This window comes from Poecile atricapillus, chromosome 3, assembly GCF_030490865.1.
Source record: "Poecile atricapillus isolate bPoeAtr1 chromosome 3, bPoeAtr1.hap1, whole genome shotgun sequence".
Classification (NCBI taxonomy): domain Eukaryota; kingdom Metazoa; phylum Chordata; class Aves; order Passeriformes; family Paridae; genus Poecile; species Poecile atricapillus.
In genome coordinates this window covers 96,493,879-96,512,633 of record NC_081251.1, presented here as the reverse complement: position 1 = coordinate 96,512,633, position 18,755 = coordinate 96,493,879, and the positions used below count along the sequence as shown (strand labels likewise).

General features: G+C 39.8%; 1 protein-coding gene across 45 annotated transcripts in view; it reads left to right on the top strand.

Annotated features, from left to right (window-relative positions):
• Positions 1 to 18,755, top strand: part of ESRRG (estrogen related receptor gamma) — a 387,839-nt gene that overhangs the window by 135,713 nt on the left and 233,371 nt on the right. Inside the window, exon 1 of one of the 45 annotated variants that reach the window (XM_058835840.1) lies at positions 15,979 to 15,996. The exons of the other annotated variants lie outside the window; for them this stretch is intronic. The gene's annotated coding sequence lies outside the window, so the exon portion shown is untranslated. Of the gene's footprint in view, positions 1 to 15,978; positions 15,997 to 18,755 lie in introns of those variants that run through there. 45 annotated transcript variants of the gene reach the window in all.

The window sequence follows — 18,755 nt, the reverse complement described above, 5'->3', positions numbered from 1 at the left end:
ACCTTGCCTCTTACTCGCAACTGCTGCTTCATATCTGAACCTGGCAAATCGAAGTGTGTGGTTGAGTTAACCAAGCTGAGGGATGTCCTCTATGGATGAGTTGTTCTCAGTTCAGTATCTTCCAGAGTCTCTGTTAAACTGAATAACCAAAATTCACCACTACGTGCAACCATCTAGTTCCTTTCCGCGGTTTTGGAGCCCCATTTGAAAACCTGAAGTACCAACTTAGTTCAGTGCTACACTGTGTTAAGGATATGTAAAGAGTAAAACAAAAAGCTGCTATGAAGGGTCAAGCAACTTGTGCTACAGTTTAAAGAAACATAGTCAGCATTATTAACTGTGTTGTTTAGTTTATAAATATTAATTTTGCTTTTTTCTTGACTTCACTGCAGTGCATTTCAAGTCTAATTTCTGTGATAATTAAAATGGGAATATGAGAATCTTTGCACCACTTTTTTTCTTGCTCCAGTTTAATTCCATTGACTTGTTGCTAATTTACACTGGCATAAATGTGAGACTACTGGGCTCAGCAGTTCAGCACGTTGAGATCAAAACCTTTTAAAACCTTTTACTGACAGAGAACACTTGAAATGGCAGATGATGAGTATTTGCATTGTTAATGGCTTTAAAAATGTGATAGTTGTATATAAATACTAAAAGATAAGTTATACATCCACATTAACTGAAATTAGCATTCTGGAATTTGCAGTCCACCAAAAGAATGGCAGTAGATGGTCATGAATATTTGTGTTGCTCACTGTTACCTGAAGATTCATAGTCTGGAACCTACATCTGGTGCAACACAGACGTGTTCCCTTGAAAAGACTTCAAGTCTTTTCTGCACCTGGGCTCTCCTAAGGTCATAAATTATTAAATTAAGTCATAGGTGCTTTTTCCCCATTTTGCTTATCATGAGTTGATACCAACAATACATTTTAAATAATCACATAATAAACATGGAGAGTGTCCGTCATGAAGTTAAGCAATCTACCACTCACTGATGATTACCTACATTTGTAGGTAAGAAATAAAACCACACTTCTTTTTTTTTTTTTTTTTTTTCTTTTCCTCTTTTTTACCATTCTGTGGCATTCTTGCATATCCCTTCACTGCCAGCATCCTACTGGCAATATAATGGGAAAGGGACTTCTCATAGGTTTTACAGCTGTGGCCAAAAGCAGAAGAGCCTAAGAGGAAAGACTAGGCTAGTAAGATTTACAGTCACATGTATAGTCCCAGTTGAATGAGGGACACTTTTAGAGAAGCAGCTGGTGATGATCTGAATTTGACCAAAATTCTAAACATTTGATTTAGCTCATGTACTGATACTGATCTTGACCTTTTTTTCTGAAACACAATATTGAACTTAATTTTAGAATATTACTTGATATCAATTTTTAAATTTTGACATTAAATTCCAAGTCAGCAGCACATAGTAGATGAGGGTGCCAATGGGGCTGTGCTCTACTTTCTTCAGGTGATAGGGAGAGGGGGAATTTGTACACTGAAAATTCAGAGTTTCCTGGTGTAGCATAAACTAAAACCAAAGATTTAAACAGCAAACTTACATTACTCATCACTTTTGAAATCACTTGAGCTGTAAACATGAGCTTGAATGTTACTTGATGAGGGTCTGTAGTACAGTGAATTCCCAAATCTCATGCTTGCCATATACTGGTGTTATTATATGACTTCTGTAATGGGATGCTGATTTGGAAAACCAGGTGAAAATTCTCATGAAAGAAGCAAATCAAGGATGTGGGATCTCACTATGACCACGAGATACAAATATTTCTTGTGTGACTTTAAACATTAACTGAAAGAATTTAAATGCCCCATGAGCTGGTCATCTGAAAGCAGCCTGAGTTGTTTGGAGGTTTTTTTTAAGGTTTTACTTAAGGATTTCCAAGTGTTATTATGTACAGTGTGGTAGTAACTAGAGACTGCTGTCCCTTTGTTCTAAGCAAAAAAGCTGATATGTATCAAAATAAGTTTCTACCAAATAGTAAGTTAGCTGAGACTGGTTTTTGAAAGGAGATTATTTTGAAATCCCTATAGGTTGCTGCTCTGTTGTTTCTTTAAAGATTGCAATTTTCACTGGAATTTGAATGGTCTGGACCTGTCTACAGAGTTTTGCTCATCTGGCCAAGGAAGAGAAACTCTGTGTTTGTGTGGCTAATGGCAATTAACCAGCAAAATTTGGAACTGATTTGTTGCAGGGTCATCAAAATTTATTTGACTTTTCAAATAAAAAAAACTAAAACTAAAGTAGTAAAAAAAAACCAAACCCAAAAAAAAAACACTCAAAAAGGGGACAAATTACTTCAGGCAGGTGTGTGTTGAGGGATCATACAAACAAGCTGTTTAAAAGCTGGCTGGCAAGCCATCTACCTATGCATCAGATCATTTTTTAATGGTATTCTCCTTACCAGCCTCTCATTTTAGCTTTGCCTGTCAAAGGAAAATGAGCCTATATGACACCAGGATGGAAAACTTGCACAGGCCCCCAGTTTACAAGTTTTCTGTTGCTTTTGGATCAAGGGAATATTTACCCTCAAAATAAGTACTTAAGCAAGTTGTGTGGTTTGGGTGTTTTTGTTTTGTTTTTGTGGTTTGTGGGTTTTTTTAAAATTCATTTGAAAACACAGAGGCACAATTTGTGTGTAAGACTCATGTTCATACAATGGCCATTTGATCAGAGACCCTGTTGCACTGCTGTTCTTTGAAAAATGTATTGTAGGTGGCTCTGGTTTTCTGTTTTTCATTTACTGCTCTGGTTTTCTGATTTTCATTTGCTGCCAGCCTGTGTTGGATCACATAGCTCTGGAGAAAGAAAAAGTGTATTTTAATTCAGAGTCTGCTTGGCATTTAAACCTCTTCTGTTTTGACTTTCAGTTTGAGGCAGTCCTTAGACATTTGCTTAGGCTGAGCTTGGTCAGGTAGATGCACAAGGCTGTGCTCATCTCTAAAGCTGCTCAGCACAAGCTGAAGCAAGCGTTGCCTAAACTCATGGTGCTCTCTTGCAGTGGTTTTGGCTGGGAGGGAATCTGTGCCACGGAAGTACTTGACCCTCTTTCCCAACCTACATCTCATTTGCTGTGGGAGTTGTAGAAGATTTGCTGCTGGGCCCCACTTTGCTGCCCAGTGAAGCCTGTGGCAGGGCTCACTGCTGGTGGGGTATCACTGCAGGGGGAAGGAAGGACCTGCAGTGCAAGAGAGATGCTGCCTTTCCTCTACTGGGGCCATATTAACACGGCAGTGTGGCCCCAGCTGCCCTTTTTAAACAGCTTTATTTATATTTTTTTTCCTCCCGTAGAGTAAGCTGCCCAGATTTGCAGTTTATAAAACTGGGACAACCTAGCAGGGGATAGGGTTGTCCACGCACCATCTTCAGGGGATAATAATATCTGTCAGGGAATGGCTGTGATGACAATTGCAGAGAAAGGTGAACTGCTGTGTGCGTGTGCCCACGCAGTAAACATTTCCCTTAAAGACAGGAGGGAGGGGAAGCCTCCCAAACTGGGTGCTGCCTTGTGCCAGAGCTGGAGCGAAGCGCTTGCTGAACTCTGGACAATGTGCTCCTGTAAACTCTTCACCTCAGTATTGTTTACAGAGAAGGAGAGCTGCAAGAATTGGTTTAAATAAATAAACAGCACTCACAAGGATCCTTTCAAGCTCCAGGTTTTCAGCTAGAAGTAAAATATTGTGGATAACAAGAAGAAATTGCTCTCCTGCGAGCAGTGTTTTTCTTCTTGCGCTGTGGATCTCTCTTTGTACCGGGCACCCAAGCGTGACGACTCCTATTTCTTAATTTTTTCTGTCTCTGCTGGTCTCACGGAGCTGGGGTTAGTTCATGCTGGGGGCACGCTTCAGGGGCTGCCTGTTTGGATGTGGCTCTTCCCAAGGGAATGGATTAGTGGGGTGAAGCGTGGGAAGACAGAGCTGTGGTACTGTGGGTGTTTGAAGGTTTGTTAATGTAGCTGTTGGATGAGCAGTGACTGCTGTGCAAAACCTCCTGCTGGTTTGTACCCTCATCATGGGTTTCCAGAGGGAAAGGTGTTTTTCCTCCCTGTATATTTTTAAGTGGAGTGCAGGAAAAAAAAGTGGGGAAAAAAAAAATCAACCCACAATTTGAAACAATCTTTGTTCCTTGTGCTCTGTTGAGGCCTTGGGGGCAAAGAAGAGCAAATACCCCTGAGCCTGTCCAGCTGTTTGAATACAACTGTGTTTAGAAACCCACAGATTCAACATAACCCTATTTACTTGTTGCTCACGGGACAGCTGATGCTGTGTTCCCCTATCTGTTTTGCAGTGTTCCCAGGGGCATTCAAAGTAAGAGTTGCAAACTTGTGCAGATAGAAAGGAGGATTGGATTGCTTGGGGAAGACTGTAACAGCTTGACTGTCAGTTTTTCACATCTCGTCAGTCTTTAAAATTGTAGATCTTGGTCTTGTGTCTTTCTTCTGCAGAAGTGGTGTATGCACACGTGCATCACACATATGTGTGTGCACATATATTCTTCTCCGGCAGCCACCCAGACCTGAATACTTGACTTTCAAAGTGCTTTCCAGTCTCTGAAGTGAAGCAGAGATACCCAGTAATATTCTTCTCTTTGGTCACTATTACGGGTTACTACCATATATCCCTGGTGCTCTTACAAACCAAGCCATTTTGATTTTTCCATCACAGCTGATGTTTTAAATAGTCAATACAGAAAAATCTCAGCTGTGGTATAGCTTGGAGAGTGTAGCTAAGCGTTAGATGACTTAATCAGTATGTTTTAAACAAATCTTTGAAAGAAAATGGGAGAGGCACAAGAAATTAGAGAGTCAGGAGTTTATTTTGCTTTTAATATGGTGATAGGACCAAATTTAAATGAGGAAAAACTGGGACTGTAACTCGTGTTTTACAGAAGACACTGAACTGATAAAAGCAGGAGAAAGATTGTATTTGTTAAAAGCCTCTGGTATCTTGAAAGTGATATACATCATTCCATTTCTCAGCTTTCACTCTTGTCTAAACAATTTAAAGACAAAAACTAGACCATCTATTTTGTATATACATGTGGTTATCTATTTACCTATACACATCAGTGTGTGTGCATCTATATATACCCCATAGGGCTGCTTTTAGAATGCTTCTCAGTAATTCTTTTTCCCTCAACTCCTGAATTTCAGTGTTTTACCCCCTACTTCAAAAAAACAAGAGATTAAGCAGGACCCATTATTTTGACATCAAATGCAAGCCCTAAACCGTTGCTAGGATACAGGATGTGGCACTATAATATTGCCGTGGTGTAGGGTTGTATTGTCTTAAGTGTGGGGAGCAGGCCATATTATAAATCTAAGTAAGTTGATAGAAGAGATAACGATTGCTGCTCTTACTCTGTAATTAAAAGGAAGGGGATGTGTACAGAACAGTTAGGTCATATACTCCTTTTTTATTTGGACAGTAAGTGAAGCACTATCAATAAGCAATTTCATTACAGTCTGTATGGGTTTTGTCTACTTTAATTTTCTATCTGCATTAATTTAGAGTAACTCTATGGGTTTATTATTGATTGACACCAGTTTAAGCAATGCTAAAATTTGGCTTTTATATCAGACCTATTAATTTTCTCACTTTATTTTTCTTTTGTGAACAAATTAATAAAAACTTAGCTTCTGATTTCAGAAGTATTAATTCAAGTCTGCTTTCTTATACTTTCTGTGGGGCTCAAATAAGTTGCAAAGCTGGTATGTTGGGGGGGGAAATAAAGTATTTTTGTTGTAGACTTGAGGGGGTTGTATAATTGTTTGGGATGTTACATCTAAATTGGCTCAGATATAATGTCTAAGTGAGCCAAATCTAGTATCTGTGTGACCATACAAAAGAGAAGTGGATGATTTTATTGCTTGTAATTTTTTTTGTCTTTTTAGGATGGAAAAAAAAATTAAAACCATAAACATACAAAATTCCCCCCCCCCCCCCCAATGCCTCTCCCATACCAGCAAAACAGAGATTCTTTTCTTTTATTGTTTCTTTTAAGTGCAAGTGAGTTGTATTGAGGAATGGCAGTGGTTGATATGCAGCCCCTGCATGCAGTTGGCACTCGCAGAGCAGCTGGCTCATGCAGAGTGAAAGCCTGCACTCTGCTGTGGAGCTGGAGTCTCTAGCACTGAGGAGAAATAAAGAGCTCTGCCTACACGGGTGGCACTCAGGGGCAGGTGGAGGTGGAATGTGCACACAGCTGCTTCCTGGACAGGCTGTCCACTAAGGGCACAGTGTGCCAGATGAGCACAGCAGCCTCCTCACCCATGAAAACTAGGGATTTTCTGTGCTGCCAGTGACTCTTGGCTTCCTCACCATTGGAGACAGATCACAGGCTGTGCACCATGGGTCTCACCCAGATGCAAAAAGACCTTTCAATGTACATAATGCAAGTTTGTTTGTCCTTATCACAAATACCAACCTGAGGGACGTGACAGCCGACGCCTCAGAAAAGCGGTGTTAACTTGGAGATGGATGAATTGTAAATTTGTTTATTGGGGCCAAAATAATGCTTGTTTGGATGAAGCACAACTGTAGGCCAAACTGGTGCTAGGAGGGAGGTCAGTGCCTTCTCAGAGAGGTAAAGTGAGCTTTCCCACTCTTGAAATGGGTGCAGTGAGTAAAGCTGCTGGAGGTTGTGCTGGAGCTGGTGAGGCTGTGCTGAAACCACTGGTCAAAGCAGAGGGCAGCACTACCTTAGAGCAGCAGAGTTACTTCCAGAAGGTTTCTCTGTCCTTGCTTCTGCAGCCATTGAGGTGCATCCTATTTGGAAGCCCAGTAGGTCTAAGAGGCAAGGATCACATGCTCCATGTTCCACCAACCCACCTGTTAATGGCTAAGATGCTATTCCATATCCAGCAAATACCCAGCCCACTGACTGATAGAGAGCAGATTAGCAATTACTTTAGGGTCATTTTAGTCGAACAATTAAATACCTCCATACTTATTTAATCACACTTGTGCAAATATCAAATTGATTCTTGTGAAATCTCTTTTAAAATGTTAGCTTTGTCTTCCCAGTTTTATGCATAAAGACACACAGATTCATATCTTGTCTAACAGAAACCTGAAAAATCAGATTTTGGTGTCAGGTGCCTACTAATTCTCTGTTTTCAGGACACTGATTTAGAAATCAAACTATGAAGTTAACCAAAGTGAAGTTAGACGTGAAATAACAGAAGTGGAAAACAGTCCACATATTTTGGCTAAAAAGCCTTCTCCAAGGTCAAAAAGAGAACCAGTAGCAGAGCCAGGAATAGAACTGTTATCTCCCAGGCCTTTTTCTTTTGCTTCTGTCCCAAAAGACACTATGCAAGGTACAATATCCATTTGACAAATTGCTCAGTTATGTGATGAATTGCATTTTTAATGCACATTTTATGGCCTCTTTTGGCCACTTCCTACTAATCTATCTTTCCTGGGGTATGTTCTTAACACTCCACAGCTCTCAGTGGCTATTAGACAACAACACAAAAATGTTCTCCTCTCCCAAATGTAGAATTTACCACAAAACTTCTCTGGTCTGAAGCAGAGGCCTGGAAATATCCTGGTCTGCTCAGGTGACAAGTTTAAGGCCTGATTGCCTTCAGCCTAAGGGGGTAGGAAGTAACATGTATATGGCAAAAGGGATGTGGGAATTCCTAGTTTCTCACTGAAAATATAAATTCCTTCTCCCCCTGCATGTTTATAAGGTCTGGTATTTATACATAGTTTTGTGATTCAGTACTAAATGTAATCTGGACCTTTTTCTGTAAGATTTGTGTCCTTTAGCCAAAGTGTTGCCTCTCATTACTCCTGTCAAATCCGTAGCAATCAGCAAGTTACCAGTTGCTTCTTAACTTCATGTATATAATGTTCCACATATATGCACACACTGACCTACCAGGAACATGAATATTCAGAATGTAAAATGGCTATTTACCGTGATTCTGGCTTCTTGGATTTCTTGCAGTAGATATGAGTGGGTTATGGTACAGGATAAAGTGATGGGACTGGGGCTCAAGTTGCTGGGACATGTATGGGATTGTGCTAAGGAAGTGCCTGCAATGAGGACAGCTGGGTGAACAAAAAACAAGTGGTTACCTTTATTCTGAATTAACACTGTGAATGCACCTAATTTCTGGCAAACCTGATGACCCGTTTTGCTTTCCATCTTTCTCCCTAGAAGACTGGGAGAAATAAACTTGTTACCACATCAGCTTTGGCATTTTATATTGTGTTTCAGAAAACATGAACCATGAAAAAAAAAAAAAAAAGTTTATTTTTAAATATGAAACTGTGTGGACAATATTATTGCATTTCTTGAAATGTGTCCAGAATTCAAACCTGGAGGCAATAGACATTTGAGAGTGAAATTGGCCCCAGACGGTTAATAAATTCTGAGCAGAGATGCATAAATCAGCGAGACTATTTCACAAACTTTTTTTTTTCTTTTTTTTTTTTTTTTTTTTATTCCAAAGGGTGGGCATGGGGGAGGGAAACGTCTTTGGAGAATTGTTTTCTATCAGTTCAGAAAATAGAGAAAAGAATTCAGCAATACCCAGTGCTGGTTAGCAGATTGTCATTTTTGGGTTTGATGTTCCTGGGTTTAATTGTCTTTCATGTGAACAATGGCAGGAGCTCTCTAGTGTGCCATGCGAGCATGATAAAAGGGGGCCGTTCTTGCATAGCAATGCCTTTTTTTTATTATTAGCGTAAAAAATTAGCAAGCTGGAAGTCGTTAGAAGGAGTTCCATTGGCATTAATTGTAATGCAGCCTGAATTTGTTTGCAGACCAGTGCGGCAAGACAATAGCAGCAGGGAAAAAAGCAATATTAATAGCCTTTTACTTATTGTATCATTTTAGTGAGCCTTAATAAGGTGTCTGCTGTCAACTGGAATTTATTAAAATAAAAAAAAAGACATGGTAGTTGATGTATTGCAGTAAGTATGGATGAGGGCTCAACTTGATTAATGTATGAGTTGGCTTTTTAAGGCATTTTAAAAAGGCTTCTTAACTGGGTCTTAAGAGACTGGCACAAGCCCACTGTAAACTACCTCATTGCAGTTGGAAAACAGCCTGACAGCTGCTGATGTCTCCTGTGGCTTTGCTTTTTTTTCTGATCAGAGAAAACTGAAGTAATATAGTCCTCGTCAATAATTGCAGTGCTTAAAAATCTTATAAAGGGATTTCTCTTCTTCCCTCCGGAGATAACTTTTCAAAGGTTAAATTAGTTTTACTTGTGTGTACTTCAAATATCTCGGCTCCCAATAAGGATCAAGTTTTGTTTTAAATAAACTGCTAGTTTGTGTGTTGCATTGGATTAGCACCTTGCTGAATACCCTCTCTTTCAGCATGAGATGGACACTACAAAGCACTCGCTTTAAGTCTAGTTGGAATCTCCCAAAAACCTTCAAAATATTGACTCACTTAGGCTAGTTTAGTTCAGAGAGGGGCCCTGTCTTTTGTTATTCTTTGTGGTGAACACCTGAATTTATCAGTTTTGCTGTGCCATCTTACTCCTCACCTTTAAGTAGTGGAGGGAAATGGGAATTAGAGACCCAGCTATCATTTTGACTTCAGTGCGATTTCAAGAAGGTGTCAGCCTAAAATACTCTGTGTAGGTGGTTCTCACCCTGCCAAAATGCCAAAGCATGTGTGACAACAGGAAGACCCTAACATATGAGGAGGCTGTTTTATGTGGATTATGAGGAAACAGTTTTGTGGAAGTATGGCTTGTAAAACAATAGTATTTCTCTAACTGCATGTTGTCCTTTTCCTTTACCTACCTGTCTTGTCCTAGAGCAAAACCTCAAGTATTTGACACACCGCATGGAGCAGTTGCTTGTGCTTACTTTGTGTTGCATTTGTATTTAGCAGGTAGTCTGTGGACATGCAGACAGATGCCTTGTGAAGAACACATGGAGGTGTCCCCAACTGAAATTGTTCAGTTAGTCTGAATTAGTGAATTCCATGCTTTCAGCTGGGGTCACCATGACCAGAAGGTATAAGGTGAAGTAACAGTGTCTAGTTCTAGTTAAAAATTTCCAGATTTGTGTCATAGGATAAACTGGCTGGACCAATCAAAGTTCTTATTTCCATACCGTTGTCTCCATAAGTGCTGCAAATGTCATCCAAGTAGATATCAAAGTCAAAGGGAGAGAAACAGACTTAATTTGTTACAGTACCATGCTGTCCTTCCTGATAGTTCCGGGCCTTTCCCAGAGGAAGTGCTCATGCTTCATTAAGGATGTAAGCTTTATGAGGATAGACGTCATCAGGTTCAAGTGTTAGGAAAGTTCACTGCTTGTTAACAAAGGCCATGGCCTTGGATAATGCAACTGTTCTCCTTACTGAAGGCTGTAAGCCAGTGTGGATGATACTGTTCTCCTTGTATTTTTTAATTTTTTAAAACATCCTGATCCTGCTTGGAGGTCTTGTGTGATGCAATTCTTCTTTTCCAAAGGCTAAAAAGGAGAGCTTGAGTGCTCTGTTTTCAGTGAATTCAGTCACTCACCAGAGAAAAAGCCTAGCTGAAATTATTTCAAAAGTCTGTGTGTAACTATCAGTCAATTAATCCACAGCCTGCCATATTATAACAAATACTATTTCCTTTAAGATTTCTTCTTCAGGTTTCACATAGAAGTGCAGCAGCACAGCATACACACTTGCAAGATTTCTTTTTTTCCCTTTTCCATTCTGTCAGGATTGCTATTAAATGAAATTATTATATGGCTCATATAAATATGAGTGTCAGTTTCTTTTTACATTAGAAGTGTGAACTTCTACTTCTTTCTATGCAGTCTCTCTTCTGCCTGAGAGATGGAACTGTGGTGTGATTTTTCTAGTGACATTTTTTACTGTCACCTTTATTTTATCCAACAAGATTTCCTTCTCCAGTAGCTGTTAGGTAAAACCTTTCTTCTGTCCTCTGTCAGCAGCTGAGAAGAAACTTGAATGACTTGATAATGATAAGCATTGCATTAATTGCAGTTCCTGCTCCTTCTTCAGCCCATTGGCCTCTCATGCTTTCCAGTTCCAAGCAACACTCCAGTAGCTCTAATATGGCATTGAGGATCATATTTAAATATAGGCATCTTAGATATTTACTCTCCTGGTTACACCACCATGGCAGATACCGCAGTGGTCCAACATATCTCTGTAATTTGTGGAAAAAATCCCCTGCTGTCCCAATGATTTCTTCATTTAGCCTGACTCAGTTTACATAATAATTCACTCCAAGGTCTGATTCACCTCGAGTCATTTTCTCCTTCTCATCTCTTTCTCACCTTCATTCTTAGGCATGGACTTTTTGAAATCTGTTCCTGAATATACCCAAAGGTTGCAAACACTTGAAAGCTAAGTGTGGATTCTGATCAAAATTTTACAAATGGTTTCCATTTTATTAAGGAGTCAGATTGAAGACCATTAATAAAATGGAAACTCTGCAGCTTAATCTAACCTTGATATATTTCCAGCCTAATGCATCTGCTTATAGCCCTGTCACCGCTGGATCTGAGCACTGAGAGCATTGTTGAATACATTTTCATACCTTTGCATTTCCCCCCCCCCCCTCCCCATCCCAAGACAGGCCAATTCTCTGCTGTTCCAGGCATCTTTCTTTCTTTCTTTCCATGACTGGCTGTGATTAGAAGAGCAGTGATTTGATTTGATACTCTATTTGATACTTATTTGATACCTTTATTTGATACCCTGTTTGCTGCTAAGTGTATAGTTTGTTTAGTGGAAGAGGAGTGCTGCAGAAGGGGTGTTGAACTTGTGGCAGATTTTGGAGGTGGGCAAGACCAGGTGCCGTGTTCCTTATCTGCCTGCACGGAGACTTGTGCTGCTGGACAACTCCATCAGACAGCCCTATCCAAACAACCAGCAGTGGTGGGGTGACAAAGCTGGATTCTCTAGGCCTGACATTCATTTCACAGAATTCACATTGCCCACCGCCTTTGCCTCTGCTGAAGCTTCTGTTTTACCATGATATTTATGTGAAGCCTTGTGTGCGCTGGTGACTTTGCTTCCTCCCACCCAAAAATTCAGCTTTCCCAGTTGATGTACAGGGGTGACCTCAACTTCTTAGGCTGCAGGTCAGCTGCTAATCTGAATGAATGGGTTTATCACTGAATTGTGAGTTATCCCTGAGTGATAGCTACCACACAACTATAAGATATTATTAATTAATGTAATTATTTAACAACTGTGATTAGAAAGTGGAATTGAGGGTATTACAGGGCAAGCTTTTCTTTGGGCATTCAAAACATGTTTCTCCCAGCTCTTCCTGGAACTGAACCTGACCTTAGCAAATGGATGAAATGATTGGCTTTGCAACATGGATTCAGTGTTTGGGAATGATGGCAAATTTGCTTGCACTTGCAGTTTTTGAGGTGCATGCCTGAAAAAGCCCCATTTCCTCTTTGCTCAGGTACCATTACAAAGCCTGGTGCAAAGTCTTTCAGTGGCACCGAAAGAGGGCTCGTCTCTCACCGCATCAGAGCACAAATCTCAGATTCCCTCTTCTGAAAGTGGCCTCTAGTTATTACACGAGTAAAATAGAGACGCTCTCTGCCAGACGAACACGGAGACTAGGTGTCTGTGCTGACACATCAATACAAAGAACTGTTATCAGAGGAAAATTTCTTCTCCTAAACCAGGGCTTAAACTAATATGAACAGACATATAAAGGCCCTGGTGGGTGACCTTTCTTCACACGAGAATATGTCTGCTCAGGGGTTTCTTAGTTCATGTTAATTGATTGCCTGATGGGATTGATTAACTAATTGATTCACTGTGGTTTGTGATTTAACACAAAGATTGGCCTAGGGTAATCTTCAGAATTTTTCAATGTGGAAAAGATATTTGGAAAAATCTGGCACTGGCAGTGAGTCTTTCTGAGCGCAACTCTGGCATCTTCTGTTGGGTGAATCCCATCGCTGAGGGTGTAACACTTGGCATGAGGGATGCTGTGTAGGCTGGGTTAGAGCAAAGCAAGCAGAGGAGAGGAGTGAATTTACAGCATCTTTGTTAACCTGTATTCATGTCATATACTCCTGCTACAAGTGTATGTTAATAATGCCAGTGAGTGAGGTACCTGTCCTCTCTCTTGCCCTTTTGCAGAGAGAGGGAACACTGACAGGGTGTGTGCTTAAAACCATTGTCCTTTTCCCTCTTTCTGCAGGAGTGGGCTCCTAAGCATTATTCTCCATGTACTTCTGCTCCCCCCTCATCACCTTGTGTAGGTATCACAGAGTTCTTGCCGTGGAGGTGCAGGGAGAGGCAGGCAAACCCTCTCAGGAGAGCAGCCTTGCAGCAGGGAGTACCCCCAACACTGTGGTTCACATGTGCCTCTGCCTCCTGGTAAAAAATGCCCTTTAGTCTGAGGTGTCAGAACCAAAATTCAGCTCTGTATGATAATTTTAAAAGCATGGTCCACATGCCTGGTGGCTGCAGTTGGAATGATATTCCTCTTGCTTATATAAACTTGTTTCAAAGAAATCATGCTGTAGGCACATAGGGTGCAGTAGACTTTCTGTTCATGCTCTGGGTATTTCTTGGTGCTTGGGAGACTTGGGGGGGGAAAAAAAAATATATTTCCTATTAACCTGTTTTGAAAATAGTCTCTCTGTATCAAAGCATATTTAAAAAGCAGATTGCATTTGATAGCAGTAGCTAAAATGAAGTAAGAAGCAGCCTTTTGATCTGTTGCAAATAAACTCTTCTACAGATAAATACGTTACAAGTGTATTTTTGTTCATTTGCTATCAAATTTAATAACAACCAGTGGAATTGAGTTCAACCAAAATGGTTTCATATCAGACTTTGAATACATACTTTTAAATATTAAAAGATAATGATTTGTATGGTATTGTTATATAATGCATTTCTTGTCTTCTCTTGTGTGCATGTGACGAATTCCAGTCGATAAGCCCAGGACTCTGGAGTCAGTTGTCTGGCTAGTTATTAAGATTAAGATAAGTGCTGAGAAGGGAAAGATACAGCACATTGTACTGCCCTGCTGGGACGGGGCCACCTCGGATTCCAAGTGTAAACAATGCATTAATTCTCCCTGGCTTATTTCAAACCCGAGGTGTACACTGTAAATATTTGGGAAAAATGATGGAAAGAGTGTGGATAGACTTTTCTATTTTTTATCCATTAAATGTTATTACTAAAAAGTGAACTTTACCTCCCCCTTGGGTCCTAATCATTATGCATCTGTAAAAACCCAAGACTAATTTTTGTTAATTACTTATGAAAAGTAACTTTTTCCTCCTTACCCAAGCCATAAAAAAGCAGACAGACATTTGGACAGCGTTAACACAAGTCACTTTATGCTGAATATGCCACAACAATAACAACATAATTAATGCTTGAACAGCAGAGCTCGATTAGGGTTTCGGGAGAGGAGAAGTGGGGCAATAGGACTGGAAGGTCTGAGCAGAAGAATCCCGAAGCTAATGTAAAGTTTCCTTGTGACTTCAGTAAACTTTGAATCAGGTCCAGTATGAATGCTAGTGAGATCAGGACTTTCTGAGCATATTGGAGCTGTTATTGCTGGTGTCTCTGCAGGGGAGCCCTCAGGACATCACTGTGCCTCTGCCAAAGGGGGAGAGGGAGAAAGTCTTCTGTTATTCCAAAATATTTATGAGATATTAAAAACAAGACAAATTTCCTGAAGTTCAGTTGTTAATTCTCGCTAACTTAAACATGAGCTTTGCTGCAAATTGGTAGTCAATGCCTTGAAGGCAGTAAAGTTTAACTTGTCTTTAGGATTGGTGGGAGGAGTGACAGAAAGCAGTAATTTAGAAAGTATATTGAAGCTGTGTGCAGTGTAATGCAGACCATTGGGTAGCAATTATTTTTTGTTAATGAATTTAAAACTAGATGTATGGAAGTGGTTATATGAAATGTATATGCTGCTAAACAGCTAACTAGTCCTTGGGGTCTGTATTGTCATTATCTCTATGCAAATCATTTCAGCCAGCGCCATCTAATGAGTCAAAAACTGCTCTGAAACTGTAACTGAGATTTATTTTCAAGACACTTTTTGAAAAACCTTATGCCCTGCTTCAGTGTGTGGCCCTTACAATGAAACCATGTCTGTCCTCTGATTAATCATGTCTTATGCAGAGACAGTCCATAGGTTTTATTGTTTTACAGGGGTGTTATTTCTAAACTCTATGAATATCCCGTGTTAATGGAGATAAGAAATTAAGGAATATTCAAAACCATTCAAGAGAAAGGAGCACAGCTGAAAGGTCCCCAGTGACCCCTTCTAAATCTTCTGGTTCTTTTGTGGTGGGAAATAGATTTAAAAATAAAATAAAATAGTTAACTGTGAAAGACTATCTGACTAAACCATGCAAACTGCATTTTCCTGAGAAAGTTCTATTATTGAATTAGAAGCTGTCTCTTTCCTTCATATGCTTGTTAAATCATTGTGCTTTCTTAGCTCCCCTAAGGTATATGCTACGATTTCCTCTTAACCAGCAATGAAGATAAATAGCTCCTGTGTCTTTGCTGTTTACAGTTATCTTAAACAAAACCAAAATTAAAGCAAAATCACTGCAGCAGCACCGTTTCTTTACAGAATCTTGAGTATAGGACAAAAAGTTGGAATACCTCAGAAACGATATATTATACATGAGAATTAAAATATGCACGGATATATATGTGTATGTATATTTACAACTAATGACTAATAAGACCTCAAAAAAAAAAAGTAATTGAAACAATATCTGAGCTTGATGTGCTGTAACTAGATAAATGAATGTACAGAGCAGACTGGAATATTTGGAATACCACGCACTGTTTCTCACCTCTTTTTTCACAGCGTGGGCATTATATCATGGTTGTGTACATTCCAGTTAGCTGCAAGTGAGAAATCACTGCTGAGGTCGCTGAAATGTCAGTGCCACAGACGCTGAGGACAAAAATGGATGGAATTCCCCACTAAAACTCTAATTATCAAAACTCAGGTGATCCAAGAGGAAAATGCGTGTGTCCTATATAAAATGCATGCTCTGTACTGCGGTCTAACAGAGACCCTGCCTGGCTGAAAAGCCATACAAACAAACCTGTGCCATAACCTATTTCAGATTTTGTAACACTGCGTGAATTTAATCTCTGGCACACAAATACAGCTTTATGCTGTATATTCACTGAATACTCTTGAAAGTGGCTACGTGGTTTTTAAACTCTTTAGCTGAACCCTGCATGGTCTGAAATACCCAGGTAGTTAGCATTCCTGCCAGCTTGATATGATGGAGACCTTTACTTGAACTGACCTCAGAAGGAATAGAAGACTAATTGAGGCAGCCCTAGTTCTAGCTCTCTAGAGGTGCAAAACTGCAAATGGTATCTGGTGCATGCATAAAAAGGTTTACATAGTGGAAGAGGGATATGGGAAGGAAAAGAAAGACTTTTCTTTCTCCATGTCTCAGCAGCCTATTCCCCCTTCCCCCTGAAGCTTCAAGAAAAAAAAATTCCCATCTTAATGTCACAGCATGGTAAAATAATAAGCAAAATAAAAGATTAAAAAAAAAAAAAAGAAGTGCACCCAAACAATCCAGAAGGTGAAGTTAGGACAACACTTGGGTGCCTCAGGGCTGTAATTAAAACTATCTAGATAAAAAGAGAAATTCTGCCTCAGATTTATGCTCTGAGAATAAGAAGAAAAAGGCTGAAAGTGAAACACAGCAAAAGAAATCCGTAATTCCAATGTATTCAACTCACCCATCAGAAGAAATGGCATTAATTCAGGTACCCAATTACTGTAATGTGGTTCAGAGCACCTCAATAGGTGTTTCAATCTCAAGCCAGGACTAACATTTGTAATCCTTTAAATGCACTTAAGAAATTGATGTTACAGCCCCACAATCTGTTAGGGGCCTTGCTTCCTGGCTGATTGCAAAGTATCCCACCATTAATTGGATCATCAGAATGTGATCCGCGTTCTGGTCCCCGGATTATGTAAGACTGACTTTGCTCTGACGCGCTGAACCAGAGGCTTCTTTTGCTGGATATTTTGACCCTTAATGTAGATAAGTGGTATTTTTCATCAATCTTAGCTTGCATTAAAAAAGGGAAATGTCAGTTCAATGTGGGGCGTTTAACTTAATTCAACATCTTTTAATTTAATACCTTGGAAAAGTTAGTCGGTCTCCGACCTGCCGGAGACTTCTGCTGATGGAATGGTTTGTGGAGCAGGGCTGGAGGCACGTCGTTCCTGCTCCAATAGCACAGTCAGGTCTATATGTGTGCTTCATCCCTGTATGAAAGGGAAAAGTAGAAAAAAAACCCCAAACCAAAACAACAACTAAAAAAAACCCCAAAATGGTAACCTGGCCATGCTTTACCATATTGGCAATGAGTTTCCTCAGCTCCTTTGGGCTGTTCCCTAATGACTGCTCTACGTGCCTGAGGGAAAAGAGGCAAAAAAAAATTTAATTCAGTGTTTACTACCCTGTTTTTTTCCTGAGCTTCAGGTTTTCTTGATTTTTTTTTAACTTTTTATTTTTTTGAATCAGAATGCTTTGATTAATTGACTCAATATTCTTAATGTGCTTTACTGATGCAATAAAGGCTGGTCTGAAAATTCTCTACATAGACTAAACCTAAAATCATGTTGGAAATATGGGACATTTTTTTTTCTGACAGAAGGTGGCTTTATGTAAAAAAAATAAAAAATAGCAGAATAGGAACAGGACATGTTGTAACACTTTTTTTATCCCTCTCTGTTTTTGTTTTTTTTTTGTGTACTGCATCATAAAAGCCCTCCTAGTGCTTCTTTTGCTGATATCAAATGCATTTATCCCAGTGGTACAGACAGAAGTTCAAAGGCGACTGCAAGGTTGCCTTTTCTGTTTTCCCCAATGAAAACAATAAGTTTCCCAGTTTTCTGAGCATTGCAACAGGCATCAGATTGATCTGAGTGTGGCTTTGGGAAAGCCATTTTATAGGGTATGGTGTCTCTTGGGCTTCTGATTGTTAGAAGTGAAGAAGTTGAGGTGAAGAGAATAACACCAGGTATCAGAATAACACCAAGACTTGGTGTTTCTTGTGGAACTGATAATAACATCTGTTTAATAATCTTGGGTATGGCAATGATTGCAGTAAAATTAGTACTCACTACCTATATAGTTTTATGTATGTGTATGTGTATGTGTATATGTATATGTATATTTATAGGTATAGGTATAGGTATAGGTATAAGTATAGGTATAGGTATAGGTATATGTGTGTGTTAAAAATCATGGGTGGAATCTGATGTTTTTGGTGTCTCAGAGAAAGAGCAACCTCTTTTCCTCTGTCTCACACAGAGACAGAAGCTCATGGAAATCATTTGCAGCCGAGGCTGGCTGACTTAGGTCTCCATTCTTTTGTTTTCCGTCAAGATCTCAGTCTCAGTTTTTCAACTCTCCCCTCTCCCTCTTCTTTTGCAAGGCATTCAAATTTAGTGCCATACTGTGGGCACAGCAATGTTGTTCATATTCACTGTCATCTTCTAGGCTGTGGATACTTTTTCTGAGAGGTCTTTAGAACTCTACAGGTTGAGGGGAAAAAATGCTTTTTAGGCAACACATTTGTTTTGTGAGAAGTGTTTGATCCCAAGGAGAAGCAGATGGAAGAGTGTGGCTCTTGAATTTCCTCCACTGTCCTGCTGGCCAGGACCAGTTCAAAGTCTGCCATGTAGGGAAGCAAAAAGGTCAACATTTTGAGGCAGAGTTTAAGTGTG